Source organism: Hemitrygon akajei, chromosome 21, assembly GCF_048418815.1.
Source record: "Hemitrygon akajei chromosome 21, sHemAka1.3, whole genome shotgun sequence".
NCBI classification, from domain to species: Eukaryota; Metazoa; Chordata; class Chondrichthyes; order Myliobatiformes; family Dasyatidae; genus Hemitrygon; species Hemitrygon akajei.
The window spans coordinates 65,632,346-65,653,244 of NC_133144.1; the positions used below are offsets into that span (position 1 = coordinate 65,632,346).

Genomic DNA, 20,899 nt, shown 5'->3' on the forward strand with positions numbered 1-20,899 from the left:
GTACTCCTGCTGCAGTTTGTTACATCCTTGACGTTCCAACGGACCCGACCACCGGCAGCCGGGAGGGGAGCTCGCCGTCCATTCCTCTCTCATTTGTAGCGAAATACTGTCAAACCTCCTCGACTTCCTTTAACATCTAATAGTTACCAGTATCAGCCATAGATCTTTCTGGGGGAGCCCGTCTTCCTTTGCTTCGAGTACGCGCTCCTGCACGGGCAGGCATCCATCCATCTCCTCTCCCCCTCGGCTCGCAGTCCCGATACCCGGCTCCGCAAACCATGTCTGGGCTCAGTGTAGCAAGTCTCCGGCTATGGCGTCCGATGGAGCCCAACTGGTTGGGTTCTGACTGAGAAGCGGCGACTTCTGGCGTTTAGTGTCGCGCGGTTATTTAAAGAAAGGCTCAAAATCGTTTCCTCTCCCGGAGGTGTCGCTGAGGTCGGCAGACAGGACGCAGGTAACGTTGCACGTTTGCAAAACTAAAGTTAACGAGCGGAATTGCTAGTGTGGAAGTCGCTATTTTTTTTGCATGGGTTAACTGTCTCGGCAGGCCTGTCTTATTCGAAGCTACATTGCGACAGATTACGGGGTTGTATCCATGGGAGTTTTAAACTTTACTTTGGAAGCTGGTGTGTGGTGTTTTGCAATTTAAAAAGATTGTGGCCCTTGCAATTCTACACATCTCTTCCCCCCCCCCGTGCAGTTGTGAGTATTAAAAACACTTTTTACTATGTAGCATGTCTCGCTGTTTGCCTTGTGGGTTTCAAAGTGACGGCGCGTTTTGCAACACTGACCGCACATCCAGCCTTGTAAGTTTCGTCTCGCTCAGTGTTTCTTGGTAGTGAAGAAGACAGTCCCGTTCCCTTGGAAGGAATCGTGACGATTCCAAAAAGGGGGTTAAAGCTACCTCGTGTTCGTAGTGCGGTGGGGGGCGGGTCAGGACCCTCTCACCCACCTTCCTGCAAGTATGTCTGTGGGAATGTGCAAACCGAGATGGTATCGGTGATGAATCTGTTACCCCGAAGGGTCCAGTTTCTGATATCAAAGGCTACACAGTCGCGAACAGAAAAATGCTTATAGTCGCAACAGCTGTAGTTCTGCCCACAAGGGGAAACCGCAAAACTTGATAGGGGCCGATCATTATCTTCTACCAGGAATACAAAGAGCGTCTTATATTTACGTGAAATAGTTGATTGGCATGCGGAGCAAAGCTTTAACAAAGGTTTGCCGTTATCTAGATACAGGGAGAACGGCGGGATAGCCAGAATCAGAAGTATTCTTCAGGGGGTTTCTTTTTTAAAAAAAAAATCATTAATATTCCTCGGGGCTTTGTATATTACTTGGTGCGATTTAATGTATGTGCGCTTTGGTTTCATTGCGGTGGCCAGATTACATAACGGTGAGTAACAGTACAAAGGTGTTAACAGACAAAACTTGACCAACATCTACATTAACTGAGTTGAATGGGCGTATGATATATCTTAAACGCACGAGATTCTGCGGATGCTGGGAATCTGGAGAAACACACACACACATGCAAAATGCTGGAGAAACTCAGCAGGTTAGACACCAATCTATAGAGGGAATAAACAGTCGGCGTTTCGGACCGGGGCCTCATCACGTCGTACACTTATTAATGTTAGAATATTACACGGATTTGAACTAACCAAGCTGAAGCAACATACTGCAGACGCTGTAAATCTACCATAAAAACGGAACGTTCGAAAGACCTGCATTAACTCTATCCCTCCCGGGCTCTGCTTGACCTACCGAGCAATTTCATAAAGATGTAGCTTTATTTGTCATACGCACGTTGAAACATACAGTGAAATGTGTTGTTTGCATCAACAAACAGTGCAGTCCAAGGACGAGTTGAGGGCAGCGTGCAAGTATTTTCATGTTTCCCGCGCCACGTAGCATGCCCACAATTACTAAATCATACATGTGGAGCTTTCCGTCTTTGGCATGTGGCAGGAACCCCCCCCCCCCCCCCCCACAACCACGGTTATGGAGAATGTACAGAGACCTTCCAGTGTCAGGTAACCCACTCCCCTGGTGTTCTTTTCCCAACGCCATCAGTCCACCCTCTACCTGTGTTCAACTTTTCCATCTCTCTTCCCCCTCCACCTGCAAAGGAGCTCCGGGAACTGGTGCACAGTAAGCTCCCACACTGACCATTTTGGGTATTGACCCGTCAACCAGATTTGGTGATCTTGGGTTAAGGGATGAATGTAGGCTAGAGTATAGAAAAGTAAAAAAAAACACTTTGTTATCATTTTGAAGACAAATTCACATAATTTTAACATGAATTCTTTCATAATTGAAACTTGGTGTTCAAAGCTTCATGTGTTATCAAAGCATATATCCATATACAGCTCTGAAATTTGCCTTCTCCAGATAGCCCTGAAACAAAGGGAGAACATGAAAGTTGTTCAGAGAGAAACATCACTCCCCACCCCCACATACGAGAGTTATGTAGAAGTTCCTCGCTGAGGAACGTGTTCCATTGTGTTGTTGTTCATGTTCCCAGTTACGATGCCTGAACCGCATTGAAGTTGAAGGATAGAAGGTTTCACTTGGCTGTATTGCAGGATGGAGATACGTCTCTACCAAAGGAGGTGTAAGGTGCTCCTTCCCTCCGCTACTCTGCAGGTCACCTTGGGCAAGGTGTAGCACCTGCTCAGGCCCCTCGATCAGGGTCACGTTAAGCCATGGAGCATATCACAAGTCCTGGTTATGCGACCCCTGACACCAGGCAGACAATCTCTGAAGAGTATTGATAATGGCTTATTTATTAAGATACAGCGTGGAGTAGGCCCTTCCAGCCCTTTGAGCTGCACTGCTGAGTAACCCAGGACTTAGCCTTAGCCTAATCGTGGGACAATTTACAATTAAGCTATTAATTAATACATCTTTGGACTGTAGGCAGAAACCGGAGCACCCTGAGGAAATGCACGAGGTCATGGAAAAACGTACAAACTTTTTACAGACAGCAGCAAGAATTGAACCCTCATTAAATGAAACCTATTTCTCTCTCCCCCCTCTCTCCCCCTCTCTCCCCCCTCCTCTCCCCCTCTCTCCCCCTCTCTCCCCCTCTCTCCCCCTCTCTCTCCCCCTCTCTCCCCCTCTCTCCCCCTACACACAGACACACAGACACACAGACACACAGACACACACAGACACACACAGACACACACAGACACACACACACAATAGTGTGGCAACCAGAAATGCACCCAATATTTCAAGCATGGTGTAAACAACATCTTGTAAAGCCATGTCTATCTGTGATGCCACTTTCAGGGAATAATGCATTTGTACCCTTAGGTCGCTTGACTCAATAGTATTTTCCTTGGCCCTGCTATTCACTGAGTATGTCATGTCCTAGTTTAACTTCCCAAAGTGCAGCACTTCGTACTTCTCTGCATTAAATGCCATTGTCATTCCTTTGTAAAGACACTGCCCAGAAGAAGGCAAAACTACTTGCCAAGAACAAACATGGTCATGGAAAGGCCTTGATCGCCCACATCATACGACACAGCGCATATTAATGATGATGACTTAGCTATGGGATCTGCAGCAGATAGTAGTTGGAACATCAGGAGAGAAGAAGGGCAGCGCTCTGGCCCAACAGGAGCAAACATAGTTTTTGGGGGATATGGTGGCATAGTGGTTAGTGTAATGCTATTACTGGGGGGGGGGGGGGGGGGTGTTTTTTAAGGACATGAGGTAATTCTAGAGATTCCTTGGATTTTCCACCAGCCTCACTGTGAGGGCAGCCAGTGGTCCAAGTGTATTGTTATTTGTTTTTTACTTTTTGTGAACATTCTAACAGAATTACAGTACTGTGCAAAAGTCTTGGCCGCTCACTATATATACGTGCCTATGACTTTTGCACAGTACTGTACCTCTGTTGCTAAAGTATTCATAATTGTTCACAGCAGAGAAGATCCCTCTCTCCAGAATAGTAACGCTGTTACAACACCAGTGACCCAAGTTTAATTCCTGCCACTGACGGTAAGGAGTTAGTATGTTCTTTCCGTTACCACGTGGGTTTCCTCCCACGTTCCAAAGGCAGACAGATTGGTAGGTTAGTTGGGCGATGTGGGCTCCGTTGGCTTGTTACCATGTTGTGCCACTAAATAAATTTTAAGCTAATTGTGCCTTAATTTTGGGAGGTCAGCGCTTCAGTCCCACAAACATCTGCAGAGCAGCAATATCAATATCACTATCAATCTCGTGTGATTATGTGAAGATATTGAGTTCCTTTCTCATTAAGGAATCTCCAAATAATCATTAAATAGCAACATTGAATAATATTTGAGGGCTGTTATTGAACCTGCTGTGATTGTGGGTTGAAAATAGAAAATATTGGATGCTCACAAATCTCTACAGATGTTCCATGGAGAGCATTCTAACTGGGTCTGTCACCCTCTGGTATTGGAGGGGCTGCTGCACAGGATGGGAAAAAGCTGCAGAAGGTTGCAAGCTCAGCCAGCTCCATCACGGGCACTAGTCTTGTTGGCATTGAGGACACCTTCAAAGACAGAATCAGGTTTATTACTGCCGGCACGTGTTGTGAAATTTGTTAACTCAAAAGGCGATGCCTTAGAAAGGAGGCATCCATCATTAAAGATCCTCACCATCCAGGACATGCCTTCTTCTTGTTAGTGCCACCAGGGAGGAGGTACAGGAGCCTGAAGACAAAACGCTTTAGGGAAAGCGTTTTTTCCCCTACCACCATTGGATTTCTGGACAAGCAATGAACTAAACCATGAACATTACCTCACATTTTTTCACATTTTTTAGCACTACTTGTATAATTTAATTTTTAATACATGTCTTACTGCAATTTAGTGCTTTCTAAATATTGCACTGTACTACTGCAAAACAATAAATTTCATGAAGTACACTCAGTGGCCACTTTATTAGGTACAGGAGTGGAACCTGGTGTTGTCTTCTGCTACTGTAGCCCATCCACTTCAAGGTTCAACATGCGTATTTAAATTACTGTTAACTTGAACGAGTCTGGCCATTCTCCTCCGACCTCTCTCATTAACAAGTCGTTTTCGCCCACAGCACAGCCGCTCACTGGATGCTTTTTCTGTTTTTCGCACCAATCTCAGTAAACTCCAGTCTTCCATGTGAGAATCCCAGGAGATCAGTAGTTACTGTCGGCGATACTCAAACCACCCTGTCTGGCACCAACAATCATTCCATGGCCAAAGTATCTTAGATTCCCCATTCTAATGTTTGGTGTGAACATCAGCTGAACCTCTTGACCATGTCTTGTGCTTTTATGCATGGAGCTGCTGCAATATGATTGGCAGATTAGATATTTGCATTAACGACAAGGTGTACCTAATAAGGTGGCCAGTGATGCTAATTCTGATTCTGAACAGCTCAGACAGCTGGAATCAATAGAAAAAGGGGAAAAGCATGCTTGGGTCAGTGACCTTGCATCAGTACACAGAGGACAGTGATTTTAATTATAAACCTTGAAGATGAGATGACAGGAGGCAATCCCACGTTTGGCCTCCTCCTGCTGTGAGCATTAAGATTACAGGTCCCCGCAGCAGATCACGCTGAGTACCCGGGCTGTGACATTCACAGTATCAGTTATCTCTTGGACTTGTTAGTCCTTGTGGGGTTGCTGTCTTTGGCTGGCAGGAAATCTACATTAGCTTCCTGCTCTCAAAAATCCTTCGTCTTTTATTTTAACAGACAGCTGCTTTGTCCATTTATGGAACAGTCCATAACTCCAGGCGCCGGGTGGACTAAAATAAATTGTGCCGATTGGCTGTGAAGCTGTTCATGGCGTTGCCGAAATTAGCCAAAAATAAACAAAGGCACATTCCGAAGGTGTCCAGGTTAGGGTTAGTGAGTTGTGGCCGAAAGCGTGCGGACACTTGCGGGCTGCCCCCTTACTGATCTGATTTGATGCAAAATGACGGATTTCACTGTATGCACACGTAACAAGTAAAGGTAGCTCTTTTCTTCTAAACGTTGATGTCTGCGACTGGTGTTCGATTAGCTCTCTGGAAGCTTAAGCTGATTGGTGAAGGGCTCAGGAGCTAAGTGAACAGGAGGTCACAATCTCTCCAAGAAGATGACGCACACTGATTCAATTATCTTGTTCCCAAGGGAACTGAATCGATTACTTGAGGGAGAGATACATTGAAATAACTACATGGAAATCGCTGGGGATTGTGTTTGACCGGATTACCCTTGCAGAGAGTTAGCATTGGCTTAATGGGCTGAGTAGCCTTCATCCACTGCTTGGATGATTCTAGGTTATGACTAGCAGTTGGTACACTGAAAAATTGCTCAAAGTTCAAAGTAATTTTTTAATGAAAGTACATGTGTGTCACCACACGAGATTCATTTTCTTGCAGGCATTCACAATAAATACAAAAAAAACAATAGAATCAATGAAAGCCTGCACCCAACAAGATGGACAAACAACCAAAGCGCAAAAGACAAGAAACCGTGCAAATACCCCCCAAAAAAAAATCAACATAATAAATAAATAAATAGATTGGTAAGCAATGAATATTGAGAACATGGGGTGAAGAACCCTTGAAAGTGAGTCCATAGGTTGTGGAATCAGGTCAGTGTTGGGGTGGCTGAAGTTATCGCCTCTTGTTCAAGATCCTGTTGGTTGAGGGTATGAACTACGACTGACCGTGTTGGTGTGGGTGCTGAGGCTTCTGTACCTTCTTCCTGATGACAACAGTGAGAAGAGAGCATGGCCTAGATGGTGGGGGCCCCCGATGATAAATGCTGATTTCCTGTGACAGCGCTCCATATAGATGTGCTCAGTGGTGGGGAGGGCTTTATCAGTGATGGACTAGTTTGTATCCATTAGCTTTTGTAGGATCTCTATGGCTGCAGGTTCTAACAAATGGTGCTGATGGCTAAATGCACCCCAACTAAAGATAAACTTGTTTGCTAGTTTTTAAAATGTTCGACAGGAAGACTCTACATCGGTTAGTCAAAACTGTATGGACATACAGTCAATCTACGAAGAAGGATCTTGGCCTGAAACGTGGACTTCATTTCAACAGACCTGCTGACCTGCTGAGTTCCTCCAACATTTTGTGTGTTACTCTGTATTTCCAACATCTGCAGAATCTGTTTATGTATACAAGCTATTTTTCATATTTATATGTTTGTGAATTTTTATTTATTATTGTGTTCTTTATCTTACTGTGGTTCCTTGTGATGCATCAGATCTGGAGTAACAATTATTTCATTCTCCTTTACACTTGTGAACTGGAAATGACATTAAACAATCTTGAATCTTGAATGTTAAGGCACAGTACCTTGCAGCAACTTGTCAGCTTCGTATAGTTAGCATTCCTTGTTTTGGTTTGAAACTGCTTTTCTGAGAGTGTTCATCGTGAATTTTTCTCCTGTATTTAAAATCCAGACCATCATGATGGTTGCAAAGAAAGGCACTCTTGATTCCTTGTACAGACAGTACAACTTGCCTGTAATCAAGGCGGTACTTAGGTAAAGGCTTTCAGAAAATGTAGCATTTGAAACCTAAGACGATAGTCACACAGTTGCTGCCTGGTGTGTGTTCTTGTTTAGAAACAGTTCTAAATTTTATTTACTGAATTTTTTTTTTCTTTGATGTGACTGTTGGGTCAGCATCAGTTGGTGCATGCAGTGACTTTATATGGTAATGTATGTACGAGCATCGTCAGTTTGGAATTCTGTGGTCAATTATGGAGAGATTCCATGGTTATTATACTACATTTGGTTGCCATTTTAATACATACTTCCTGCACTTAATAAAGTGGCCACTGAGTGTACGTTCGTGGTCTGACGTGGCAGCCCGCCCGCTTCAAGGTTTGATGTGTTGGGCAGAGATGCTCTTCTGCACACCGCTGTTGTAACACGTCGTTATTTGAGTTACTGTTGCCCTTCTGTCAGCTTGAACTAGTCTGGCCATTCTCGTCTGACCTCTCTCATTAACAAAATGTTTTCGCCCACTGGATCACTGGATTTTTGTTTTTGTTTTTATGCACCATTCTCTGTAATCTCTAGAGACTGTTGTGTGTGTGAAAATCCCAGAAGATCAGAAGTTTCTGAGATACTCAGACCACCCCATTTGGCATCAACAATCATTCCATGATCAAAGTCACTTAGATCACATTTCTTTCTCATTATGATGTTGGGTCTGAACAACAACTGAACCTCTTGACCATGTCTACATGCTTTTATGTGTTGTGTTGCTGCCTTGTGATTGGGTAATTAGATTAAGGAGCAGATGTTCAGGTGTACCCCTTAGCCATCAGACTCCTGAACCAAGGGGATAACTTCACTCGCCCCATCACTGAACTGTTCTCACAACCTATGGACTCACTGTCAAGGACTCTTCATCTCATGTTCTCAATATGTTTTATTTATTTATTTATTATTATTTCTTTCTTTTTGTATTTCACTTTGTCTTTTGTACACTGGTTGAACGCCCAAGTTGTCTTTCGTTGGTTATTATTCGATTATGGATTTATTGAGAATGCTTGCAAGAAAATGAATCTCAGTGTTGTAATTAGTAGCATATATATACTTTGATAGTAAATTAACTTTGAACTTTATGCACTGAGTTGCTGCTACATGATTGGCTCATAAGATGTTTGCTTTAACGAGCAGGTACGGGTATACCTAATAAAGTGGCCCCTGTGTGTAAATATGAACATTGTCAATTTTTGGAGAGATTCCATGGCTATAATGCATCTCTATCTCCAGCTGGAACCCACAATTTCTTTTCCTTCTTTCTGAATCTGCCGGGCTGAGTTCTGCAGATGAATGATAATGAATTGCAGTTGTGGTTTCTATTGTACTGTTTCGGTGAATGTCACAGTAGGAACATTACTTAGGAGGCACAGACTTGGCTGCAGTGAATACAGGGATTAGAGTGAAAGGACGGAGTACTTCAGCTTTTTTTTTGTTTAGAGATACAGCACAGTAACAGGTCCTTCCATTCCAACGAGCCCCGCCGCCCCAATCTACCCGGGGGACCAATTAACCTCCTAACCAGAAAGTGGGAGGAAACTGGAGCACCTGGAGGTAACTTGTGTGGTCATAGGGAGAACATACAAACTCATAGACCATGGCCGTATTGAACCCACATCACTGGCACATTAATAATGTTACACTAACTGCTGTGTTACCATGCTCCCACCCCCACCCCCTCCCCAACCATCTATGTGTGGGAGTACTGAAGGTTTTGGTTTACTGGTTACTTGTAAATTATATTTCATATTCCCTTACAAAGTAGGAGGCTATTTGGCCCATCAATTCCTTGCTGGTTCAGTGATTAATCCTACTCTACATCATTGAGCATGGACCACTGCCACATCAATGCATCAAAGAATATCCATCAATAAAAACCCATCCTCCCCCCACCATCCAGGCCGTGCTCCCTTCTCGCTACTAGAAGAGAAGATGGCAGGAAGTACAGAAGCCTTGGGTTCTACACCATCAAGTTCAGGAACAGTATCAGACTTGTGAAACAGCGTGGATAATTTCATTCACCTTAGCTTTGAACTGATTCCACAATCCCCAGACTCACTTTCAAGGTCTCTTTGCAATTTTTAGCATTATTTTTTGTTTGCACAGTTTTTCTTTTGTACGTTGTTTGTCAGTTTGTGCTTATACAGCAATGAGTATAAACAGTCCGTGGAGGGGAGGCTGGTTCTTGTGAAGTGCTGAGCTGTGTCTACAATTCTCTGTAGTTTCATGTGCAGAGCAGTTGCCATGCCATACCAAGCCATTATGGATCCAGACAGAATGCTTTCAATGGCATATCAGTAAAAACTGGCAGAAGTTGACGAAGATGTTGTGAATTTCTGTAGCCTCCTGAGGAAGTAAAGACATCGGTAAGCTTTCTTGGCCATGACAACAATGTGGTTGGACCAGGACAGGTGATTGGTGATGTTCACACTGAGGAATGTGAGGCTCCCAACCCTCTGAACCGTAGCTCTGTTGATGTAGACAGGAGTGTGTGTATCATCTCCCTTCCTAAAGTCAATGACCATGACAACTCTTTGTTGACATTGAAGGAAAGATTTTTTGTCATGACTCCATAACACGAAGCTGTCCATCTCTTTCCTGTATTCCAATTTATAATTATCTGAGATGTGGCCCACCACTGCAACCTTGTGGAGCACCAGTGTGTAAAATAATTGTGGCAGAGACACTGCTTAGTATCCGTACTAATTACAGCTTGTTGTTTAGAAAGTCAAGGGTCCAGTTGCAGAGGGAGGCATTAATTTCAGAGTCAGGAGTTGGGTGCTAAGTTTGCCTTGAATAATAGCATTGAAGACTTAACTGTAGTCAGTAAACAATAGTCTGGTGTAGGTGTCCAGGTGCTCCTGAGATGAGCTGAAATCCTCCAGAAATTCTGCCATTGAAATGAGCGGCATGGTAGCGTAGTGGTCAGCGTAAGACATTACAACACATTGATCCTGGTTCATTTCCTCCACGGTCTATAAGGAGTTTATACGATTTTCCCTTGAACGCATGGGTTTCCTCTTGGTGCTTCGGTTTCCTCCCACTTTTCAAAGATGTATGGGTTAAGGTTGGTCAGTTGTGGGCGTGTTATGTTGGCACTGGAAACACTTATGGGCTACCTCTAGCGCATCCTCAGATTTGGTGGTGGCTGACAAAATTACATATTTCACTGTACATTTTGATGTTCATGTGAAAAAAGCTAATCTTTACAATAAGGATTTCTCAAAATCAGAACTGCGAATGGACTTTTGACGCAGTGAGTCAAAATGTGGGCTCATTCATTGGGGCACTGATAGTCTTACAGAGTCATGAGCCACACATGGACAAGCTCAGCACAGCTTTAAATGCTTTTCTTGGTAGGGGTTGTCCTAAACAGGTAGGAAGATAATTCCTAAACAGGTAGGAAGATACCTTTGTGAAGTCAAAATATCAAAACTCCTCTGCTGAAATTGATTGTGCAGTGAAAAGTGTTGCCTCATGACAATGCAAACTTGTCTGATTATCCAATTCCTCAAATCTTCATTCATTTCTTTCCCAGTGGCCAGCCATACTGCACTCTTAGATTGCAGAAGCAATACTTCATATTCCATCTGGGTAGCCTCCAACCTGACGGCATGAATATCAATTTCCCTAACTTCCAGTAATTTCTCCCACCTCCTCCTTCTCCCTTTTCCAATTCCCTAGTGTCACTTCCCTCCTCCTCATCTGCCAATCACCTCCTCCTGATGACCCTCCTCCTTCCCTTTCTGCTATGGTCCACTCTCCTGTCCTATCAGATTCCTCCCTCTTCGGCCTTTTACCTTTTCTACCTTGCACCTCTCAGCTTCTTACTTCATCCTCCCTCCCCCACCCACCGGTCTTCCCTCTTACCTGATTTCACCTGCCAGCTTGTACCCATTTTCATCCTCCACCACCTTATTCTGGCTTCTGTCCCCTTCCTTTCCAGTCCTGATGAAGGGTCTTGGCTCAAAATGTCAACAGTATATTCCCCTCTATGGATGCTGCCTGACCTGATGAGTTCCTCCTTCAGCATTTTGTATGTGTTGCTCTGGATTTCAAACTTTGAAGTAAATTTATTATCAAAGTCCATATATGTCACCATATACAACTTCGACATTCGTTTTCTTGCAGGCATACTCAGTAAATCCAGTAACCATAAAAGAATCAATGAAAGATTGCACCCAACAAGCAGACAACCAATGTGCAAAAGTCAACAAATTGCAAATACCAAAGAAAATAAAGAAATAATAATAATAAATAAGTAATAAATATTGAGAGCATGAGATGAAGAGTTCAGTGATGGGGCAAGTGAATTTGAGTGAAATTATCCCCAGTCAATATACTCTCCACCACTCATCTATAGAAGTTTGTCAAAGTTTTAAATGTCATGCTGAATCTTCATAAACTTTGAAGGAAGGTGAGGCGCTGCTGTGCTTTCTTTATAATTGTCCTTAAGTGTTGGGCCCAGGACAGGTCCTCTGAAATGATAACACCGAGGAATTTAAAGTTGCTGACCCTTTCCACCTCTAATCCACCGTTGAGGACTGGGTCATGGACCTCTGGTTTCCCCTCTTGAAGACAATTATCAGTTCCTTTGTCTAGCTGATGTTGACTGAGAGGTGGTTGTTACGACACCACTCAGCCAGATTTTCAATTTCTCTCCTATATGCTGATTCATCACCCAATTTGATTTGGCCTATGACAGTGATGTCGTCAGCAGACTCGGATATGGCATCGGAGCTGTGCTGAGCCACACAGTCATAAGTATAAAACGAGTAGAGCAGGGGGTTAAGTACACAGCTTTGTGGTGTACCTGTGCTGATTGAGATTGTGGAGGAGATGTTGCCAATCTGAACTGAGTGGGGTCTGCTGGTGAGGAAATAGAGGATCCAATTGCACAAGGATATATTGAGGCCAGGGTCTTGAAGCTTATTGATTAGTTTTGAGGGATTGATGGTATTGAGTGCAGAACTGTAATTGATTAAAGAGCATGCGTCTTTGCTGTTCAGATGTTCCAGGGATGAGTGAAGAGCCAATGAGTTGGCATCTGCTGTGGACCTGTTGCGCTGGGAGGCAAATTGGAATGGATCTAAGTCATGTCTCAGGCAGGAGTTGAAATATTTCATCACCAGCCTCTTAAAACACTTCCTCACTGCAGATGTAGGTGGTACAGGGTGATAGTCATTGAGGCAGGTTACCACGTTCTTAGGCACTGGTATAATTAAAGCCTACTTGAGGCAGGTAGGTACCTCAGATTGCTGAAGTGAGAGGGTAAAGGTATCTAGCCATTTGATCCACACAGGTCTTCAGTACTCAGCCAGGTACCTCATCTGTGCCAGATGCTCTCCTTGGGTTCACCCTCTCACATCTGCCTCAGAGACTGAAATCACAGGATTATCGGGAGCTGTGGTGATGGTTCCTCCATGTTTTGACGGTCAAAGCGAGCATAGAAGGCATTGAGCTCATCTGGAAGAGAAGCCCTGATATTTCCAGCATCTGCAGAAACTCTTGTGCTTATGGATGGCACAATATGACTGTGATGCTGTTGCAGGTGAGCTTTTCATTGCATCTGTGCCTACGTGTATGTATGCATCTGGCAATAAACTTAACCTTGGCTGTTACTGCTAGGATCATTAATGGATTACTGGTAAAATGAAAAATCTCCAGCTACAGACTTGATGCATGAGTGAAATGCAAAAAATAAGTTCATGTGGAAAGTTAGGTATTGGAGAAATGTAATGCATTAAACAATTATAATACCTAACCTCCCTCTGTTAGTCTGTTTTAACTTTTAAAAGAGTAATATTTTGTAGATCAAGGGCCATAATGGGTTTACAGCTGGCTGTTTATTACCAGACTTGATGAAAGATCTTGGCCCGAAATGTCGACTCTGCCTTTCTATAGATACTGCCTCACCTGCTCAGTTGCTCCAGTAAAATAGTGAGGTGGTGTTCAAGGGCTATTCAGAAATCTAATGGCAGATTTCTCACTGTTGTGAGCCATTCCGCATTGGGACAGTACCTGAACTTTGCTCTTTTAGTAAAATGAAGGATCAGTTTATCATCTTTCTCCTTTTTATCTCACAGAATTTTACAGTGTAGAGAGATCTCTCATGCATTAGTCAACTTGGAAAGTTGTCCAATGCCACACTTGTCTGCTTTTTCCAATTTCCCATCCTCTGCCCACTTCTTTGCAGTTATTCCCTGAGAATGTAATGTTCCCTTTTAAGAACCATTTGATAGCTCTGGATCTATACTCGCTGGAGTTTATAAGAATGGGGGGGGGGGGGGGGGGAACCTCATTGAAAGCTACCGAATATTAAAAGCCCTAGATAGAGTGTATGTGGAGAGGATGTTTTCTGTAGTGCATGAGATTAGGGCCAGAAAGCGTCGCATCAGAATAGAGGGACTCCATTTAGAACAGAGTTGAGGAGGGATTTCTTTAGCCCAAGGATGATGAATCTGTGGAATTCATTGCCACTGACAGCTGTGCAGGCCAGTTCATTGGGTGGATTTCAAGCAGAGGTTAATATTCTTTTGATTAGTCACGGCGTCAAAGGTTACAGAGAGAAGGCAAGAGAATAGGATTGAGAGGGATGGTACAGTAGTGTAGTGGTTAGCATAGTGTGTTACAGTACAGGCAACCCAGGTTTAAATACTGCTGGTGCCTGTAAGGAGTTTGTATGTTCTCCCTGTGACCAAGTGGGTTTCCACCAGGTGCTCCAGTTTCCTCCCACACTCAAAAGATGTAGTCGTTGGTAGGTTACTTAATCATTATAAATTGTCCTATGACAAGGCTAGGGTTAAATTGGGGGTTGCTCGGAGGGCTGGAAGGGTCTATTCTGTGCTGCTGTTCAACTTTAAATAAAGTGATGGAACGGTGGAGCAGATTCGATGGGCTAAATTGCCTAATTCTGTTTTATGGGCATATGGTCTTTTCAGTTCCTTTCTGAGAATGAAATTCCAGATTATTGCCCTCTTTTTTTTAAATAACATTCCACAACTCCAGTTTTGTGTCTGTTAGATATCTGCAGTTTTGCTGTTGGCAGCAGGTCCCTCTCATCTTTAGTTACTGTTGTATCTAAATTCTGATGCAGGTCAAACAGCAGATAGTGTAGGGCCCCCACAAACTCACACCTTTTACTTATGTGCCTTTCTTCTGCCTTCCTAGTGAACCGGCTTTTCTTGTGCTCCCCCGGACGGATAATTCACTTCCCGTTTTTGTTCACAGGGAACTGAGGTTGTTCGAGAACATCTCGTTGCACTGCTGGACTGAATGATCCTTTGCAGTGTTGCCGGAGTTTACATGCCTAGTAGAACTCAGTAGTATTGCTTGCAGTTTAAAGATCTGCAGGGTAATGAGGGATGCTTGCATTAAAATCTCTTTTGATGCATCATTTTATATTTTAAGGGAGAGAAGTATTTCCACCTCATTGCCGATCCTTTGATAAGTAACTTACTTACTGCCCGTCATGCTGCTGTCATTTAGGGCAGCGGTGAAGGCACTCCATCTCTCTGTCCTTGACCATTTTCTCTATTGTGTCTGATCTACGGTACAGTATCAAGTTGTCTTTGGCCTCCCGCGTTTCCTCTGCCCTTCTGTATGCTGATTCATCACCACCTTTGATTCGGCCTATGACAGTGGTGTCATCAGCAAACTTAAATGTGGCACTGGAGCTGTGCTTAGCCTCCCAGTCATAAGTATAGAGTGAGTGGAGCAAGGGGATAAAAACACAGCCTTGTGGCACCCCTGTGCTGATGGAGGTTGTGGAGGGGATGTTGCCAATCTGAACTGACTGAGGTCTGCAAGTGAGGAAATTGAAGATCTAATTGAACAAGGATATATTGAGGCCAAGGTCTTGAAGTTTATTGATTGGTTTTGAGGGGAAGATGGTATTGAATGCTGAGCTGTAATCAATAAAGAACACTCTGACGTACACATCTTTGCTGTCCAGATGTTCCAGGGATGAGTGAAGAGCCAGTGAAATGACATCTGCTGTGGAATTGTTGTGCCGGCAGGCAAATTGGAGTGGATCCAAGTCACTTCTCAGGCAGGAGTTGAAATGTTTTGTCACCAACCTCTCAAAACACTTCATCATTGTGGATGTAAGTGCTACTGGATGATGGTCATTGAGATAGGTTACCACGTTCTACTTAGGCACCGGTATAAACGAGAGGTTAAAGATCTGAGTGAACACTCCAGCCAATTGATCAGCACAGGTCTTTAGTACTTGGCCAGGTACCCCACCAGGGCTGGATGCTCTATGTGGGTTTACCTTCCTGAAGGATGCCCTCACATTGGCCTCAGATGCTGAAATCAGAAATCACAGGATCATATGGGGCTGTGGGAGTTGGTGATGGTTCCCAACATGAGCATTGAACTCATATGGAAGTGAAACACTATTATCACCTGTGTCACTTGGTTCACCTTGTAAAAAGTAATGCATTCAAGCACTGCCACAACTATCAAGCATCTTCTGTTGATTCAAGTTTAGTCCGGAATTGCGTCTTCGCCCATGAGATAGCTTTCTGAAGATCATATGATAGATAGATAGATAGATACTTTATTCATCCCCATGGGGAAATTCAACTTTTTTCCAATGTCCCATACACTTGTTGTAGCAAAACTAATTACATACAATACTTAACTCAGTAAAAAATATGATATGCATCTAAATCACTATCTCAAAAAGCATTAATAATAGCTTTTAAAAAGTTCTTAAGTCCTGGCGGTTGAATTGTAAAGCCTAATGGCATTGGGGAGTATTGACCTCTTCATCCTGTCTGAGGAGCATTGCATCGATAGTAACCTGTTGCTGAAACTGCTTCTCTGTCTCTGGATGGTGCTATGTAGAGGATGTTCAGAGTTTTCCATAATTGACCGTAGCCTACTCAGTGCCCTTCGCTCAGCTACCGATGTTAAACTCTCCAGTACTTTGCCCACGACAGAGCCCGCCTTCCTTACCAGCTTATTAAGACGTGAGGCGTCCCTCTTCTTAATGCTTCCTCCCCAACACGCCACCACAAAGAAGAGGGCGCTCTCCACAACTGACCTATAGAACATCTTCAGCATCTCACTACAGACATTGAATGACGCCAACCTTCTAAGGAAGTACAGTCGACTCTGTGCCTTCCTGCACAAGGCATCTGTGTTGGCAGTCCAGTCTAGCTTCTCGTCTAACTGTACTCCCAGATACTTGTAGGTCTTAACCTGCTCCACACATTCTCCATTAATGATCACTGGCTCCATATGAGGCCTAGATCTCCTAAAGTCCACCACCATCTCCTTGGTCTTGGTGATATTGAGACGCAGGTAGTTTGAGTTGCACCATATCACAAAGTCCTGTATCAGTTTCCTATACTCCTCCTCCTGTCCATTCCTGACACACCCCACTATGGCCGTGTCATCAGCGAACTTCTGCACATGGCAGGACTCCGAGTTATATTGGAAGTCTGATGTGTACAGGGTGAACAGGACCGGAGAGAGTACGGTTCCCTGCGGCGCTCCTGTGCTGCTGACCACCGTGTCATTAAACAAATAAATAAATAAATACCGTGTATTAAATAAATACTAAACATAACACTATGACTAAAAAAAATATGTGGACCTCTTGTTACCCTTTCTTGGTCGCCAGAATGAAAGCCTCTGATTGATTTCCTGGGGAAACATTCGTCTACGATGTTTTTATAAAGTCTGTCATAGCTGTGGTGTATTCATTCAGATATACTCTGCTCGGTCCACCGTCTCGAAGCAATCCTGTAGCCGCTCTTCTGCCACCTGTGACCACCTCTTTGTTCTAATCTCTGGAGTCTTGTTCTTTTGCTTCTGCCTATCTGCAGGTCGGAGGAGGACAGCCAAGGGATCAGATTTCCCGAAGTGCGGTCTGGGCATTCCTTTTCGAGTATAGCAGTGGTCTAATGCTTTAGGACCTCTGGGGCTACAGGTTATATATGCTGATGGTAATTGGGCACGGATTTCTTCAAACAATCCTGATTATCTTTGATTTAAAGTACATTGGGGATTGATATCTCTCGGGATTTTCACACGCAACAGTTTGTAGAGTTTACAGAGAACGGTGTGACAAACAAAAATCATCCAGTGTGTGGCAGTCGTGTGGACAAAAATGCCTTGTCAGTGAGAGAGGTCAGAGGGGAATGGCCAGGCTGGTTCAAGTGGGAACTCAAATAGCCACACGTTACAGCAATAGTGTGCAGAGGGGCATCTCTGAATGCATAATACTTTGAAGTGGTTGGGCTACAGCAGCAGAAGACCACACAGGGTTCCACTCCTGTACCTGATAAAATAAAATTGCATGCTGATATTTAAGAATTTATTCACATTTTATTCTGTATGTGTACTTTAACTTCCAACTTTATTTTTTATATAATTCCTTATTCTGTTTAATTGTTGAATGTTTTTTTGTTGCATGTCGTGCTTTGACCAGCACACCACAGCAAATTCCTAATACATGTAAATATATATGTGAATCAGGTTGATTCTTGATCCTTCTTTGGGATTAATTCCTATTCTTACAGAACGCTGAGTCTGTAATATTTTTAAGCCATGAGTCAGATTCTGCACTTAATGACAGTGTAAGGATTATTGGGAGATGTCTTCAATAAAAGTAACTATAGATCCCTGGAATTTCTAATCTGTGAGGTGTAAATTGACTGGGTGGGGCAGTTTGTCTTCAATCAGCGGAATGTCACTTCTTCTTTCAGATTAACTGCCTCCACATCTGAATAAGCATTTCAACAACAAGTAGTGTGTAACCCTTTAGAAACCAAACCACTGGAATGAGAGATTTGAGAATATCTGTGTTCGAGTCTTCAGCAGAACTGCAGAAAACATTGGAAAGAGGCTGCTGTTAGTATACCACTGTTCCATTTCCTGAAGTATTTTATAACCCCCCCCCCCCCCAGTGTACTTTTTGTGAAGTGTAGTGCCTATTGCAAGGTAGTGAGCAATTAAGGCACAAAATAAATTTATATAACATTGAAAGGCCGAGATAGTGCGGATGAGGAGAAGATGTTTCCTTTAGTGGGAGAGTCTAGGACTAAAGGGCACAGCCTCAGATTAGAAGGACATCTCTTTAGAATAGAGATGTGGCAGAATTTCTTTAGAGGGTAGTGAATCTGTGGAATTCATGGCTATGGAGCCCAAGTCATTGGGTATGTATAAAGTGGAGTTTGATATGTTCATGATTAGTGAGAGCTTGAAAGATTATGGGGAGAAGTCAGGAGACTGGGGTTGAGAGGGAAAATAAATCAACCATGATGGAATGGCAGAGCAGACTCGATGGCCTAATTCAGCTCCTAAGGCCTACAGTGATGCTGACTGTGGCATGGTAGCTTAAACGCTATTACTGTGCCAGTGACCTGGGTTCGATCCCCTCCGCTCTATTGTAAATGGGCTTCTACCAGCTGCTCTGACTTGCTCCCACTTTGCAAAGAGGTAGGGGTTGGTAGGTTAATTGGTCACGTGGGAGTAATTGAGCGGTGCAGGCTTGTTGGGCTGGAAGGGCCTGTTACTGGCTGTACAGCATCTCTAAATAAATAAGTATCATCTTGAGGTCCAGGCCCTGGTTAACTGAGCTGTTAGTGTGGTTAACACCTCTACACACACCCAATAGAAGAGGCCAGGTTACAATTAAATATCTTGTTTAAAGCCTCTACCTCACTGGACTGTTAGGTTTGATTTTTGTGCTCTATGCTCCAGAATGGGATTTGAACATACAACCTTCTAATTCAGAGGCCAGAATGCGCCCCAGAGGCTACACTGATCTGAGGGGAAAGCAGTTTACTCTTTGCTCCGTGTGTTAAAGTCTCTTTACAGGGGTTGCCTGGGTTATGGGTGACTCCTGTCTTTACTTTCTTCCAAGGTAAGTAAGTTGTCATGGAACACCCTAACAAACTTCTAGAGATGTACTGCTGAAAGTGTCCTGACTGGCTGTGTCATGGTCTGCTATGGCAATTCGAATGCTGAGAGTAGTGGGTTTAGCCCAGTTCATCACGAGCACGTCCCTCCACTCCGTCAGTAGTATCTACAAGAGCCTGTTCCTCAAGAAGGCAACATCCATCATGGAACATCCCTACCACCTAGCCATGCCATCTTCTCACAGATGCCGTCAGCAGGAAGAATGAAGCCATTAGTCTCACAGCACCAGGTTCAGGAACAGCTACTTCCCTTCAGCCATTCATTTCTTGAACTAACTGGCAAAACCCTAATCACTATGTCACTATAGCAGAACTATGACCACTGCACTACAAAGGATTGATGCTCTAATTGTGCCATTTCTTGTTAAAAATTGTGCATAATTCATGTTTTCTTGCGAATGCTCCTTATCTCTGAATATGATGCTGCTGCAAGTAAGCTTTTCATATATTGTGCTTAACTTGGACGTGCATACGGTAATAAATTTGACCCTGACTTTGAGTCTGACTCTGCAAATTCTCCAACATATCTTCCTACAAGCGGGACTTCCTGATGGCCAAACGTTTTAATTCTGATTCCCGTTCTCATTCCGAAGTGTCAATCCATGGCCCCTTGTGCCAAGGTGAGGCCACCCTCGGGCTGGCAGAGCAACACCTTGTATTCTGTCTGGGTAGCCTCCAACCTGATGGCATGAATATTGATCTTTTTCTGGTGAAAAAATCCCCTCCTTCACTTCTCACTTGCCTATTACTTCCCCCTCCTCCTTCCCTTTCTCCTATTGTCCACTCTCCTCTCCTACCAGATCCTTTTCCCCCCCAGCCCTTGACCTTTGCCACCCACCTGGTTTCACCTATCAACGTCCAACTAGCCTCCCCTCTCCCCCCGCCATTTAACGAAGGTATCATCCCCCTTCCTCCTCAGTCCTGAAGAAGGGTCTCGGCCTGAAATGTCAGCTGTTTACTCTTTTCAAGTTGTAATAACAGTATGTCTTGTGGAATTCATGAATGGCTGCCTGCAGTATATATTCTATTGGATTGATTATGCATAATGTTAGGTTGGATGTTCAATTAAACAAGGCATTTACTGCAGATGTATGATATGGGTGCCAACAGAATGGATGTTTCTGACTTGTAGAGAAATTGGCTTGTGGACAGTTCTCAGGAGCAGGGCCCTTGAGTAAACCAAGGGACTTCTCTATTCCATTCCTGTAATGCTGCTAGAATTAGTTTTATTATCACTGACATATGTCATAAAATTTGTTTTGCAGCAGCAGTACAGTGTAATACGTAAAAAATTGCTGAGTTACATTAAAGAATATAAAAATGTCATGCAAAAGGAGAAGTCAATAGTGAGGTAGTGTTTATGGAAAATTCATAAATCTGATGGAGGAGGGGAAGTAGCTGTTCCTAAAATGCTGTGTGTGTGTGTGTGTGTGTGTGTGTGT

General features: G+C 43.7%; 1 protein-coding gene across 1 annotated transcript in view; it reads left to right on the top strand.

The window, feature by feature from the left end:
* The first annotated feature begins 317 nt into the window (after window positions 1-317).
* ndst2a (N-deacetylase/N-sulfotransferase (heparan glucosaminyl) 2a) overlaps window positions 318-20,899 on the top strand; it is a 487,958-nt gene continuing 467,376 nt past the window's right edge. Inside the window, exon 1 of the mRNA XM_073025637.1 lies at window positions 318-454. The gene's annotated coding sequence lies outside the window, so the exon portion shown is untranslated. The remainder of the gene's footprint in view (window positions 455-20,899) is intronic.